The sequence below is a fragment of the Arvicanthis niloticus genome, chromosome 14, assembly GCF_011762505.2.
Source record: "Arvicanthis niloticus isolate mArvNil1 chromosome 14, mArvNil1.pat.X, whole genome shotgun sequence".
NCBI lineage: Eukaryota > Metazoa > Chordata > Mammalia > Rodentia > Muridae > Arvicanthis > Arvicanthis niloticus.
This window is the reverse complement of record NC_047671.1, coordinates 62,518,306-62,531,176: the sequence shown is the minus strand read 5'-3', so window position 1 is coordinate 62,531,176 and position 12,871 is coordinate 62,518,306. Positions and strand designations below refer to the sequence as shown.

Here is a 12,871-nt window from a genome sequence, read left to right as displayed (position 1 = left end):
TCTAGATGTGAGCCACCATGTGAGCGCTCTAGATCCAACCTGAATTCTCAGGAAAAGCAGTCTGTACCTAACAGCTGAGCTCTCTCTCCAGCACTCAGAGTACTGCCCCATCTTTCTTTTTTCCTTCCTTCGCTCTGTCCCTCCTTCCCTCTCTTTCTTTAAAGTTTAACTTAATACCTTTCTCCTCTAATGCTATACAGGGAGAAAAGAAGCTTTTTTTTTTTTTTTTCAAGACATAGGTGTTTATTGAATCCAGGCCCAGCCTGGCCTACAGCTCAGAATGAATGGCTCAGGGAAGGCAAAAGTTATAAAACTGCTTTAATGGAAAGTTCTCCCACACCCAGCACATCATCTGGGATGGGGTAGATGTAGCTAGGACTGACCCCAGGACAATACTGAGCCTCTAGTCGTTACCAAAATATACATCTGTCACCATAAAAAAACCTGCTGTACCATTTCAGCCCTGCAGATATAAAATCATATTCACACTCTTCCATGCCTTTCACAGAACCAGGGTGCAGAGAACCCCTCCCATAGAGGCTAGGATGAAGGTGGGTGCTCGTGAGGGACATTAAGGCCTAGAGGTCAGCCCCTCAACTGGGCATAGTCAGAGGTGGGCAGAAAACAAAGCTTTGGTCCAAAATTTGAAGGTAGAAACCCACAAGTCTTAGAGCTTTTTCTCCAGCCCTGGCCTGGGCCCACCTGCAAGTTGGTCACTGGAAGGAAGGAGCGCAGGGGACAGAAGCTTAGAGTACACACATACAGTTGTATCATTGCTATAAAAAGTTACTTAAAACTGTATGCATATAAATGGAAAAGACTCGGGTATTTGGTTAAGTGGAAATATTGCTAGGCACAGGTGTCTGTGACCACACGGAATAGAATACAAAGGTCACATGAGGCTCAGCAGCTGAGGACGGCCTGGGCACTCTGGGCTGACCAGGGACATGGGAGAATCATGTCACTTGATTATAAGGGTGTAGGGGAGTGGCCCCAGCTCTTGCATTGGGGAGCCTATGTATAGCCACCTGGCTCACCTGCAGGTCTAGAGAGCAACTGGTGGCCTTAGAGGGTGGGTGTGTGGCTGTGAGGCAAAGAAAGCAGCTGTGTGTGGATCACCACTGTGGCCTCACACCTGAGCTTCTCAAGGCATGGTGCCGGGACTGACTGGGCCTCTGTGGCCCAAGCCATTTCTTCCCATGGCAAAGTGGGCTAGATTTAATTCCTTAAAAAACAGGTAAACTGATCTCTCTTTAAAAAAAATAAAATCTCAGGTCTGTAAGGTCACTTCAGCTGCTTTTTAAAGTGGCTTTCTTTTCTGGAATGGTGGAAGCTGTTGTAGCCCACAGGCACCTAGATGGTAGACTTGGAAAAGGACACTCGCAGGTGGTGGATCTTGCCCAGGTCATGGTTGTGCAGTTCAGAGCCTGCACGGCCTCCTCCACAGAGCCCGTCTGGATCAGTGCCCTCTTGTGGTCCTTCATGAACCTGAAGCCTTTGACCACATCACCATTGCTGGATAAGAGGCTTTTGAGGTCATCCTCTGACACAGAGGGTGGGATGTTGGAGAGGTGCAGGGTAGCTGAGGGTGGAAAGATGTTCTGGAAGTTCTTGGAGTGGTGCAGTGGTTAGCTGCTGTAGTCCTTGGTCAGGCTGTGGTCCTCCTGTTCCTTACAAGGGCAGCTGCACACTCTGATGTTTTGACAGTGTGATGCGCACCGACTTCCCATGCAGCTTGTGGCTCATGGTCAGTTGGGCCTGGCTGCCGTCTGCCATCTGCACAAGCACGTTCTCCTTCCTACTGAACAGGATCTTTACCCGTTGCACATCTCTATTGATGCCGAAGACAATAAAGAAGCTTTAGGGTGTGACTCTTTCAGGGTTCAGGTTGCTGACCAAAAGGACGGAATTCCCAGCGTCTGCCAGCCCTGGGATGGCAATGCGGCCAGCTGCAACTGCAGCTGCAGCAAAGGGTATGGCTGGGGATGGGGGCAGGGCTCTATGGACACTAGGGACAGAGAGGCCTGAGGGATGGCAAAGGTGGGAGGGAACCTGGCTTCTGCATTTGGGGAGGCTGACATTATAGGGGGAGCACCAAAGGCTGCTGCCATGGTCTGGTCTAGTGAAGGCTGGCAGGTCGAGTGTCATTGCTGCTTTTGTCATTGTTGTGTTTGATGTTGAGACTGGTGAGCTTGGAGAAGTCTATGCAGAGTGTGTAGCAGGCATTGTAGATGTTCTGGCCGTCCAGGGACAGCTTGGCGTGCTGGGCACTCACAGGGTCAGCATACTGCAATAGTGACTGGAACTGATTGTTCTTGGTCAACTTGATGATCTTCAGGACTATGCCAAACTTGGAGAAGATCTGGTGCAGCATGTCCAGGGTCACTGCATAGGAAAGGTTTTCCACAATGATCCTGAGCACTGGGCTCTGGTCTGCCATTGCCATCCCTGCATCCACGGTGGCAGCCAAGGCTGCCAAGGTTAGGTTTCCAGACTGGACAGAGTACACAGCCTGCAGGGCTGTCTGGGAATGTGCCTGATTGGGTGAGCTGTCGGTTTTGAACTCTTTGTTGGTTGGAGAACAGGATGTAGATGGGCTGTCCACGAAGCACTGGTGGCAACATGTAGTAGTGTAGACCATAGTATTGGCAGCCTCCTCTGTGTTCATTTCAATGAAGGCCTGGTTTTTCCCCTTCAGCATAAGGAGGTTGGTAACCTTCCTAAAGGGCAGCTCCAGGGAGATGACCTCACCCTCATTGACATCACTGGGTAGCTTGCAGACGAGGAAGACTCTGGAAGGATCTCCTGTGCTCTTGTTGTCACCTTTGAATTTCTTCTTTCCATTGGCTGCTGAGTGTGAACTGCTGAAGGGGCCGTTGCTGACACACGTGGAGAAGAGCTTGTTGGATCCCTGCTTTGTACTGATAGGGACGATGCTATCCATGGCACACAGGAGAGACTCTTGGGGGATGGAGCAGAGGTGCAGGAATAGCAGAAACCAACCCTAGAAAGCATGATTTTTAAGGAGTTATTTAATAAGCAATCCTTATAAAAAGTAATGAGGAAATTGAACAAGTTGCCTTGAAAGATGAGGGTAACCTTCAAAGGAACTGACTAATAGTGGCCTAATTAAATTCTAATTACCTTTAGAAGTATGAAAGGTATTTCTGTTCATTTTACTATTATTCCACTAGATATTAAGTACTTTGCTCCTATTATATATTTTATCATTTATTTTAAATTTTCAGTTACTTTAAATTTTTGAATAGGGAATGTCTTAACTTTTTGAGTGGCACCTTCAAGTGTTCGTATTTAGATGTGCCCTGGCTTCTTTGAAGTGGATGGAGACATGCAGTATTAGCATCTCTGTGAGCTACCCTCCCTTCTGCCTCATTACTGTAGTTCTTACCATCTTAAGTTTAATTTAAAAAATTAATAGTATATTAGGGGAAGTATTTTAATAGTAGCTGCGCATAGTTTAGGATCATAATCTCTACACTGTCGGGTGTGTGGGGTGTGTTCATTGTTGAACTGACATGTAAGCACATAGACTCTTCAGAGCATCCTGGGAAGAAAACCGTTACTCCACAGCAGTAAGCCTAGCAGCCACACTTGTTGCTCTGCTGATGTTCTGTAGGGCCAAAGAAACCTGGAGTTTTGCCTTTTACAGAGTATCCATGGAGGGCTGGACCGTCCAAGGGTTGAGTAAAGTGAGAATATCCACAGGACCTTCCTGTAAAGTTAAAAACAATCAGTGAGTAAACTAGGAAGGAATAGCAAACCTGTTGTAGGGTACGGGATTAGAAGTTAAGTACTTTTCTTGTTCCTATAACAACCTATCTGACAGAAGGAGCAGGAACTTGAGGGAGGATCATTTGACTCACAGTTCAGTCTGCATGGGACAGGGATGATGCAGCCCAGTTCCTCAGTGATGGTTGCCTAGAAAGCAAAGCACTTGGACAGGCAGACATTAGAAGCAGTTACAGCTTTTAAGGCCTGCCCTAACTTCCCACTCTGCTAGTTAGGCCTCATCCTCTACAGCTGGAGAGCAAGTGTTCAGCTGGAGCTAGTTGGGAACCTTTCAGACTCTGACCAGGACAGGTTTGTCTTATCTGTGTTCACTGAGAAGGTAAGATAATTTCCTTGGGAAATTATTGCCATAGCTCCACTCCACCTGGATTTGGAGTTAGAGTTCATTCTAAGGGAATGATACAAAAACAAACAAACAAACAAACAAAAAACCCAAGTTAAGAATATAGTGAAAAGTGGTCTCATGTTTTGGTGCTGCTTACTGGATTGCTGCCCAGCTTGCTTTCTTATAGAACCCAGAACTACCAGCCCAGGGATGGCACCACCCACAAATGGCCTGGGTCCTCCTCCCTTGATCACTAAGTGAGAAAATGCCTTACAGCTGGATTTTAGGGAGGCATTTCCTAAACTGAGGTCCTTTTCTCTGTGATATTTCCAGCTTGTGTTGACACACAAAACCAGCCAGTTCAAACTTGAAGTCAGTGATTTAATCAGCAGAGCATCGAAGACTATAACCAAGCACGCTACCATTACAGATATGCTGTGTAAGATATGGCACATAAAATAAATACATATTTTTAAAGACTTGTTTATATTTATCTATGTTTATGTATGTGTATGGTGGTTGGAATAAGAGTAGCCTTTATAGGCTCCTGTGTTTGAATGCTTGGTTTCCAGTTAGTAGAGTTATTTGGGAAGGGTTATGAAGTATGGCCTTGTTGAAGGAGGTGTGTCACTGAGTTTGAAAATTTCAAAAGCCCCTATCATTCTCTGCCTCTCCTGTCTCCTACTTGTAGATAACTGATGTAAGTTCTCGGCTACTGTATCAGCACCATGCCTGGTTGACTACTGCTATCTTCCCCACCATGTTGATCAGAGACTAACCCTCTAAAACTGTAAGTGAACCCCCAGTTAAATGCTTCCTTTTGTAAGTTGTCTTGGTCATTATGTTAGCCAGTTTTATGTCAACTTGACATAAGGTATAGTGAGTGATCAGAGAAGGGAACCTCAATTGAGAAAATGGCTCCATAAAGTCAAGCTGTAAGAATTAGATACACTGCATTCAATAAGGTATAAGGAGATACTTATATTTTAAAAAGGTTTTAGCAAGGAAGTTTGGTTCTACATTTTAAAAGAATACTAATGTAATTATTCATACAAGCAGTTTAAATGTTATTTCCCTTGCTTTTGGTACCTGATTGAGCCCAGGGCCTTATACTAGGCAGTGCTCTGCCACTCAGCTATGTCCCCAGCACATGAACAGTTTAAAAAAAAAAAGCCAGTGCCTTTAAGATACAGAAAATTAATTTATTAAGTCTTTTACGGTAAAAACCTATTACAAACTTAGGGTAGAAAGGAAATTCTTTGACCTGATAAAAGATGTCATTTTAGTGACCGTAGTTTAAGGTTATATTGCTGTGAAGAGATACCAATGAGCAAGGCGACTCTTATAAAGACAAACATTTAATTGGGTCTTGGGTCTTACTTACAGTTCAGCGGTTTAATCCATTATCATTATGGGAGGAAGCATGGCAGTGTGGAGGCAGACATGGTGCTGGAAAAGGAGCTTAGAGTTCTACATCTTGCTCCAAAGGCAGCCAGGAGGAGACATAGTCCACAATGGGTGGAGCCTGAGCATAGGAGGAGACCTTAAAGCTCACTCTCAACATACATCCTCCAACAAGGTCACACCTCTTAATATTGCCACTCCTTATGGCCAAGCATTGAAACACATGAATATATGGGGGCCAAACCTATTCACACCACTACATTCTTTTTTTTTTTTTGGTTTTTCAAGACAGGGTTTCTTTGTGTAGTCCTGGATGTCCTGGAACTCACTCTGTAGACCAGGCTGGCCTTGAACTCAGAAATCCGCCTGCCTCTGCCTCCCAAGTGCTGGGATTAAAGTCATCACTACATTCTATTCCCTGGCTCCCATAAATTTGTAGCTATAACGTAATGCAAAATACATTTAGTCCATCTCAACAATATTTAAAAGTTCAAAGTCTCTTCTGAGATTCATGTAATCACTTAATTGCTATAATTACTATAATCTGCTATAAGATCAAAATCCACATACTTGCAGCATCACAGGATATGCATTATTGAATTAGTCAGGGTTCTCTAGAGTCACAAAACTATAGATCGTCTCTATATATTAAAGGAATTTGTTGTGATAACTTACCAGTCTATAGTCCAACTACCCCAACAATGGGCAGCTGTGAATGGGAAGCACAGGAATCTATCTAGTCGTTACTCAGTCCCACTAGGCTAGTTGTTTCAGCTGGTCTTCTGTAGAAGTAGATTTCAACAGTTGTGCTAGCAACTAAATACAAGCAGGCAAAAAAGAGCAAATCTTCTTTCTTCCAATGTCCCTATTGATCTCCAGCAGAAGGTGTGGCCCAGATTAAAGGTATGTACCGCCACGCCCGGATCTGGGACTTGTTTTGTCCCAGGCGGACCTTGAACTCAGAGATTTCCTTGCATTAGTCTCCTGGGATTAAAAGAGTGTACTACCTTGCCTGGGCCTAAGTTTTTTATAGTTACTGCCTCAAGATCTCTATGCCAAGATCCAGGTAGGAAACATGTGTCTTTTCCAGCTTTAAGATCTGGATCACAGGTGAGTCCTCCAATTCTGGATTATAGTTCATTCCAGATATAGTTGACAACTAGGAATAGCCATCACAGTTATTATTCCAAAACGTCCTAGTGAGGTGCTACTGGACCAAATCAAGACCAAAAATACCCAGCTGGCTAACTCCAAACTCTGCATCTTCACATCTGCTCTCCAACTCCTTTTAGTTTTCTTGACTACAACACACTTCTTTCTCTTGGGCTGGTTCCACTCCCTGTTAGCGGCTTTCCTCAGCAGGTATCCCATGACTCTGGCATCTCTATCATCTTAGGGTCTCTAGGACAACTTCAACTTCACAGCTCTTGTTCTATTGTCTGGGATCCACACATGATCTTCTGGGCACCTCCAAAGGGCTGACATCACTTCTCCAGCTCTGTCCTCTGTAGCACTCTAGGCTCTGGCTAACTCCAGTCCATTGTTGCTGCTATTCTTCATGGCCATCCTATGGTACTGGCATCTCCAAAACACTGGGGTCTTCCACTGCAATTAGATTGCACTTTTACCAATAGCCTTTTTGATCATTAGAATAAATATGGCCCCCATTAGATGCATGTGTTTGCATACTTGGCCCATAAGGAGTGGCACTATTAGGAGGTATGGCCTTGTTGGAGTAGGTGTGACCTTGTTAGGGGAAATTTATTACTGTGCAGGTGGGTTTTGAGGTCTCACATGTATGTTCTAGCTATGTCCAGTACAGAAGATAATCTCCTGGCTGCCTGCAGAAGAGAGTCTCCTAGCTGCCTTCAGATCAAGATGCAGAACTAACAACTCCTTCTCCAGCACCATGTCTGTCTTGACATTGCTATGCTTCCCACCATGATGGTAATGGACTGACCTCTGAAACTGTAAGCCAGTCCCAGTTAAATACTGTCCTTTATAAGAGTTGCCTTGGTCATGGTGCCCCTTCATAGCATTGAAACCCTAACTAAGAAAGCCAGTCATAGGTTCTTTTCATGATGCCAAGCCTCAACATCTTTGCATGACCCATTCAGTTCTGGGCCTTCAACTGCCACTGAGGCTGCACCTTCACCAATGGCGTCTAACAATGCCAAGCCTTAACTGCTCTCCATGACCTGTTCCCCTTCATACATTCAAAACCAGTCCACCTGGGTGACTCTTATACATGAACAAGTCCAAATGCTGGCTCTAGGTAAACCTTGGCCACCTTACACAATGACCTTTCTGTCCTCCATACAGGGACATCCTGGGCACACATATCTGGCCTCAGTGACTTTACTTAATCTTGTAGGGAAATTCTACCCTTGATTCTAAAGCCAGAACCACTTGCCCAAAACTGCTGAGTACTGCTGCTTGCTCTGGCTAGAACATGACTCCCTCATTCAGTTACATACATCTTAATCAGCTTTCTGGTTTTGGTGATTTCCTTACTGCCTATGCTTGGCTGTCCTGGAACTTGCTCTGTAGACTGAGTTTGAATTCAGAGACTTGCATGCCTCTGTCTCCTGAGTGCTGGGATTAAAGGTGTATACCACCATGCCTGAACTTAAGCTTTTCTTTACCTGGAACTTACTCTGTACAAGGCTGGCCTTGAACTCAAAGATCTGCTTATGTCTGTCTCCTGGGATTAAAGGGGTATACCACTATACCTGAACCTAAACTTTTAATTCCTTTTCACAAGATCTTTCTTTATAAGCATGACCACTATTCAAGATCTGGATCAAAAGCCTGTGACTTCCAGCCTCAAGATCTGGATCACAGGTATGCCCTCCATTTCTGGATTGTAGTTCATTCCAGATATATAGTTAAGTTGACAACCAAGAATAGCCATCACAATCCATCCCTTGTCAATTTGGCACACAATCATATTTTCTCATGTTCAAATGAAAACAATAACCAGGTCATGATAATGCCTAACATGATATAACTGTCTCTGTTCAACTGCAAGCATAAACAATAAACTTAGCTGAATGGGATCTTGCCATGAGGACACCACTTTCTTAATTCCATTTAATATCCTTGAACATAGGCTTTAGCTCTATTTCACTTCCTGGTGCCCCTTTAATCTTTGAACCATACATTTTGTATTTTTCCTTTCTAAGTTTGCTATGTCTGATCAAAAAGCTTTTCAGAAGAATGAACCACAGGACAGAGTCTATGCTAGGCTGTTTTGAGATTTCCTTTGTCAATGAAATTAATCTAAATCTCTTCACTTTAGCCTCAGGTAGACTTTTCAGACAAGGGCAAAAAGCAGCCACTTTTTTCACCAGAATATTACAAGGACAGTCTCTAGGCCACATAATAAAATTCTTCTCTGAAGACCTCTTGAGCCAGGCCCCACACCCTCAGCATCACTATCTTCCATGCTTTTACTAGTATGGTCCATTAAGCCCCACTTAAAGCATTCCACTGCTTTCCAAAGTCCCAAAATCTCCATTCCTCCAAACAAAAGCATGGTCAGGCCTGTCACAGTAATACCCTTAGTCCCTGGTACCAATTTCTGTATAAGCTGGAATCCTGAAGTAGGTTCCAATAGATGTGCTGGCAAAGTAAATGCAAGCAAGCAAAGAAAAAAACCAAAACACCCAAACCATTCTGCATTAGTCAGGGTTCTTTATAGAGTCACAAAACTTATGGGTAGTCTCTATATAGTAAGGGAATTTGTTGATGACTTACAGTCTGTAGTCTGTGGTCAGCAGCAGCTGTGAATGGAAGTCAAAGGATCTAGCACTTGCTAGACCCCACAAAGCAAGCAGGCAAAGAAGAATGAGCCTTCATTCTTCCAGTGTCCTTATGTAGGTCTCCAGCAGAAGGTGTAGCCCAGATTAAAGGTATGTACCAACACTCCTGGATCTGGGACTTGCCTAAATCTCGATCTCCTGGGATTAAAGGTGTGTACTACCTTGCCTGGACCTAAGCTTTTCATAACCACTATGTCTCAAGATCAGGATCACAGGCGGGCCTTCCAATTCTGGATTGTAGTTCATTCCAGGGACAGTCAAGTTGGTAACTAGGAATAGTCACCCCACCTTCTTTCTTCCGTTGTCTTCATATAGGCCTCCAGTGGAAGGTATGGCCTAGATGAAAGTTTTGCCCCAAGATTTGGGTTAAAGGTATGTGTTGATCCACATTAAGAACATATGTCATCCCATTTTCTACTGTTGTTACAAAGCATAGGGGAAAGAGTTTGAAACAGCTTCACAGGGTGAATGAATCCATGACCATCATTGCAGGGGACATGGTGCTGGTGCTGTAGCTGAGAATTTACATCCTTATCTGCAAGCATGAGGTGGGGAGGAGCACTAACTGAGGATGGCTTAGGCTTTTGAAACCAAAGCTCACCTCTAGTGACACCTTCAACAAGACCATCCCTAATCCTTCCCAAATAATCCCACCAACTTCAGAACATTCAAATGTCTTGAGTCGTTGGTAGTCATTTTCATTCAAGCCACCGCAGGCGTCTATGGAAGGCCTACAACAAGTATCATATGTGATAGCAAGACATTCATAGTATTCCTTTAGATGTCAGCAGCAGTCAACAACTGACACTTTACTTTTTCTTTATCATTTCAGTACATTTCTCTTGAAGACCCTGGGCAATAGAAGCTACCTGGCTAAAAGAAACAATAATCACCCTTTAGAGTCAATATGGGTGTTTTCATAGACTATTCAAGAGTCTAGAGAAGTTTTCAGATTTGTAGTAGTTTACTAGCTTGCTTTATATATGATTACAACAGTAAAGTCAGTTATGTTTCTCTAAATTAGCAACATAGAATAGAAATTTAGTAATATCTCAGAATAGCTAAAAATCCACCTAATTAAGTATTTAAAATAGAATATGTGTCTTTAGGATGTGGTCAAGATTTTAAGTGTGAGGCGTTACAGGACTATTTAAGATCCAATGATAGCAAGCAGGGTAATACCTTTAAATAGGTTCTGAAGTTCAGGCCATTATCATCATGGCATAGCAGTTGAGAGTTGTGTATCTTCATCCAAAGGAAGCCAAGAGCAGGTTGTTTCCAGGCAGCTAGGAGGAGGGTCTCCAAGGCCAACCCCACAGTGACGAATTCCTCAGCAAGGCCGCACCTACTCCAACAATGCCACTTCTCCTAATAGTGCCACTTCCTGGGCCAAGCATATTCAAACCACCACAAGAACCAAACCCAGGATTTTCACATATGTCAAAACAGTATTGTCACTAAGCTATGTATACAGGCTTTATACTAAGTCTTAAAAGTCTCACACAATAAGCATATGCTTCTGAAAGATCTTGGTCATTCTTGGCCTGTTTCCAAATAGGTTTTGAGTTAACTTGTTAGTTCAACAAAAATGAACTAATCAAAATATATCCTACATAGTTGTCTAAAATTAGGAGTAAATTTATACATTAATGGCAGTTTGTCATTTTCTTCAACTTGTATCTTTTTTCTTAATATTACCTCATGATTGCTAAGAAAATCCTTTTTGTTCAGTTCTTTCAATTGTGTTCATATCCCAAGCAACAGAATCACTACAGGTGTCAGGGTCACAGGAACTGTCCTCCAGTGCAGTCAGTATCTTTGATAACCCCAGCTAATGCGTTCTGATTTTGTCTTTCCAACCACTATAACCTGCAAGACAGGTAAAGGGATAAATTTGCCACTTGTAGTTATGTGCAGTTTGATTGGGATGAAAGAACAGGAAAGTATTCACGGAGTGGACAGCTGCTAGTTTCCCCAAATTTAGATTCTTTATATAAAAAAGTTCCAGTATTTTTGAAGCTCTTCTTTCCTCCCTAGAAATAGTCACTAATATGTATTTGGTATATAATTCTATATGTATAATATAGTTTGGGGCCCATAAGCAATGTGTCTTGCTTTTACTGTTAAAGTTAACTAAATGGAATAAGCTGTACCTGTACTGGAAATGGTACCTCTTCTTCTTTGTACTCATATTGACACACAGACAGAGTTCTGGTTTATTCGTTTTATCTGCTGTATTTTGTTATATAGGTCATTTATTCATTTTGATTTAAAAATAGTTTTATTTAGTGTGTGTGTGTGTGTGTTTGTGTGTATGTGTGTGTGTGTGTATACGTACACTTTTGGAGACCAGAAGGAGTCCAGATCCTCTGAAGCTAGAGTTGCAGATGGTTGTGAGTTGGAACCAAGCTAAGTCTCTGGAGCCATCTCTTCAGCCCCACCCCTACCCCATTTTTCTCTTGATGTACCTTTAGGTTGTCATTCTTTTCTCGGCCATTATAGACAGTACTGCAGTCCTTATACCCTAAATATCTTCAGACTGTGAACCTGGAGTTGGATTTTGAAGGGCTATGGTGGTGCTTTCTTTAGCTTTACTAGATATCACCAGTTCCTTTCTTCAGTTGTCATCATTATGTTCCTCCTGCTTTCATTATTCATTCTTCCTCTTATTCTGTTGGTGCTGGGGATTAAACCCAGGGCCTTGCCACCCTAGACAAGTGCTTAGCACAAAGGCAAGTTTCCAGCTCTGCCTTCTTACTTCATTTGGAGAAGTTTTTTTATGTGTTCTAATACTAAAATCCATGAAGTGTTTTGTAAAATTTTCTCCTGGTCTTTAGCTAATCTTTTAACTATATAATACAGTTAATGGTTGAATTATAAAGCAGTGGAAGAAAATAGTCACTGTTTTTTTGCCTCGTAGCTCACCTAGTCTAGCTCCCTCTTTCAAGGGCCGTCTTTCTCTAGTGTCTCCCTGGTGGCTGCAGACAACTGTTCTGGTTCCATCCAGAGACCATAGCCATTCATGGCAGATTGGTTTATACAACTTTGCACTTGTATGTACACATCTACTGTGCTGTTACTAACAGGACCTTGTGGAGTCTTTATGGTTTTGTCCACATGCCAAGCACATGCCACCTCTTTAAACTTCCCACCTTACTTTTTAATGTACACATTGTTGTCTTTTTATCTTAATATCAATTTACTCATGTTTGGTTTAATTTCTGTCATTTTATACTTTCTATTTTGACAGGTTTTCTGTGATTTTTTAAAATCCCATTTCTAATTATCTTTTGAATTGATGTTCCTTTTTTCTTTTTCAACTTTAGGTTCTTTTTTTCCTCCTTCCCCCCCCCCCCCATCCCCTCTCCTCCCTTCTCTTGCCTTCCTGTTTCTTGTTTGTAAAGCTATTTGTTGAATACTCCCTACTCTGGACTAACTCCACTTAAACTCAGAGCATTGAGCTGCATGGCAGAGTTCAGAGTAGTACATTTTAATATAGGTAAGGACC

The 12,871-nt window shown here is 42.8% G+C and overlaps 1 protein-coding gene and 1 pseudogene across 5 annotated transcripts in view; one reads left to right on the top strand and one right to left on the bottom strand.

The window, feature by feature from the left end:
• Positions 1-12,871, top strand: part of Galnt1 (polypeptide N-acetylgalactosaminyltransferase 1) — a 91,410-nt gene that overhangs the window by 18,087 nt on the left and 60,452 nt on the right. The window contains exon 2 of one of the 4 annotated variants that reach the window (XM_076912894.1): positions 4,827-4,925. The exons of the other annotated variants lie outside the window; for them this stretch is intronic. The gene's annotated coding sequence lies outside the window, so the exon portion shown is untranslated. The remainder of the gene's footprint in view (positions 1-4,826; positions 4,926-12,871) is intronic. 4 annotated transcript variants of the gene reach the window in all.
• On the bottom strand, positions 927-6,966 carry LOC143434359 (polypyrimidine tract-binding protein 1-like; annotated as a pseudogene). Its single transcript, XR_013103814.1, has 3 exons — positions 6,215-6,966; positions 3,537-3,733; positions 927-3,004 (listed from the first exon to the last, which is right to left on the bottom strand). The product of XR_013103814.1 is annotated as a polypyrimidine tract-binding protein 1-like (transcript).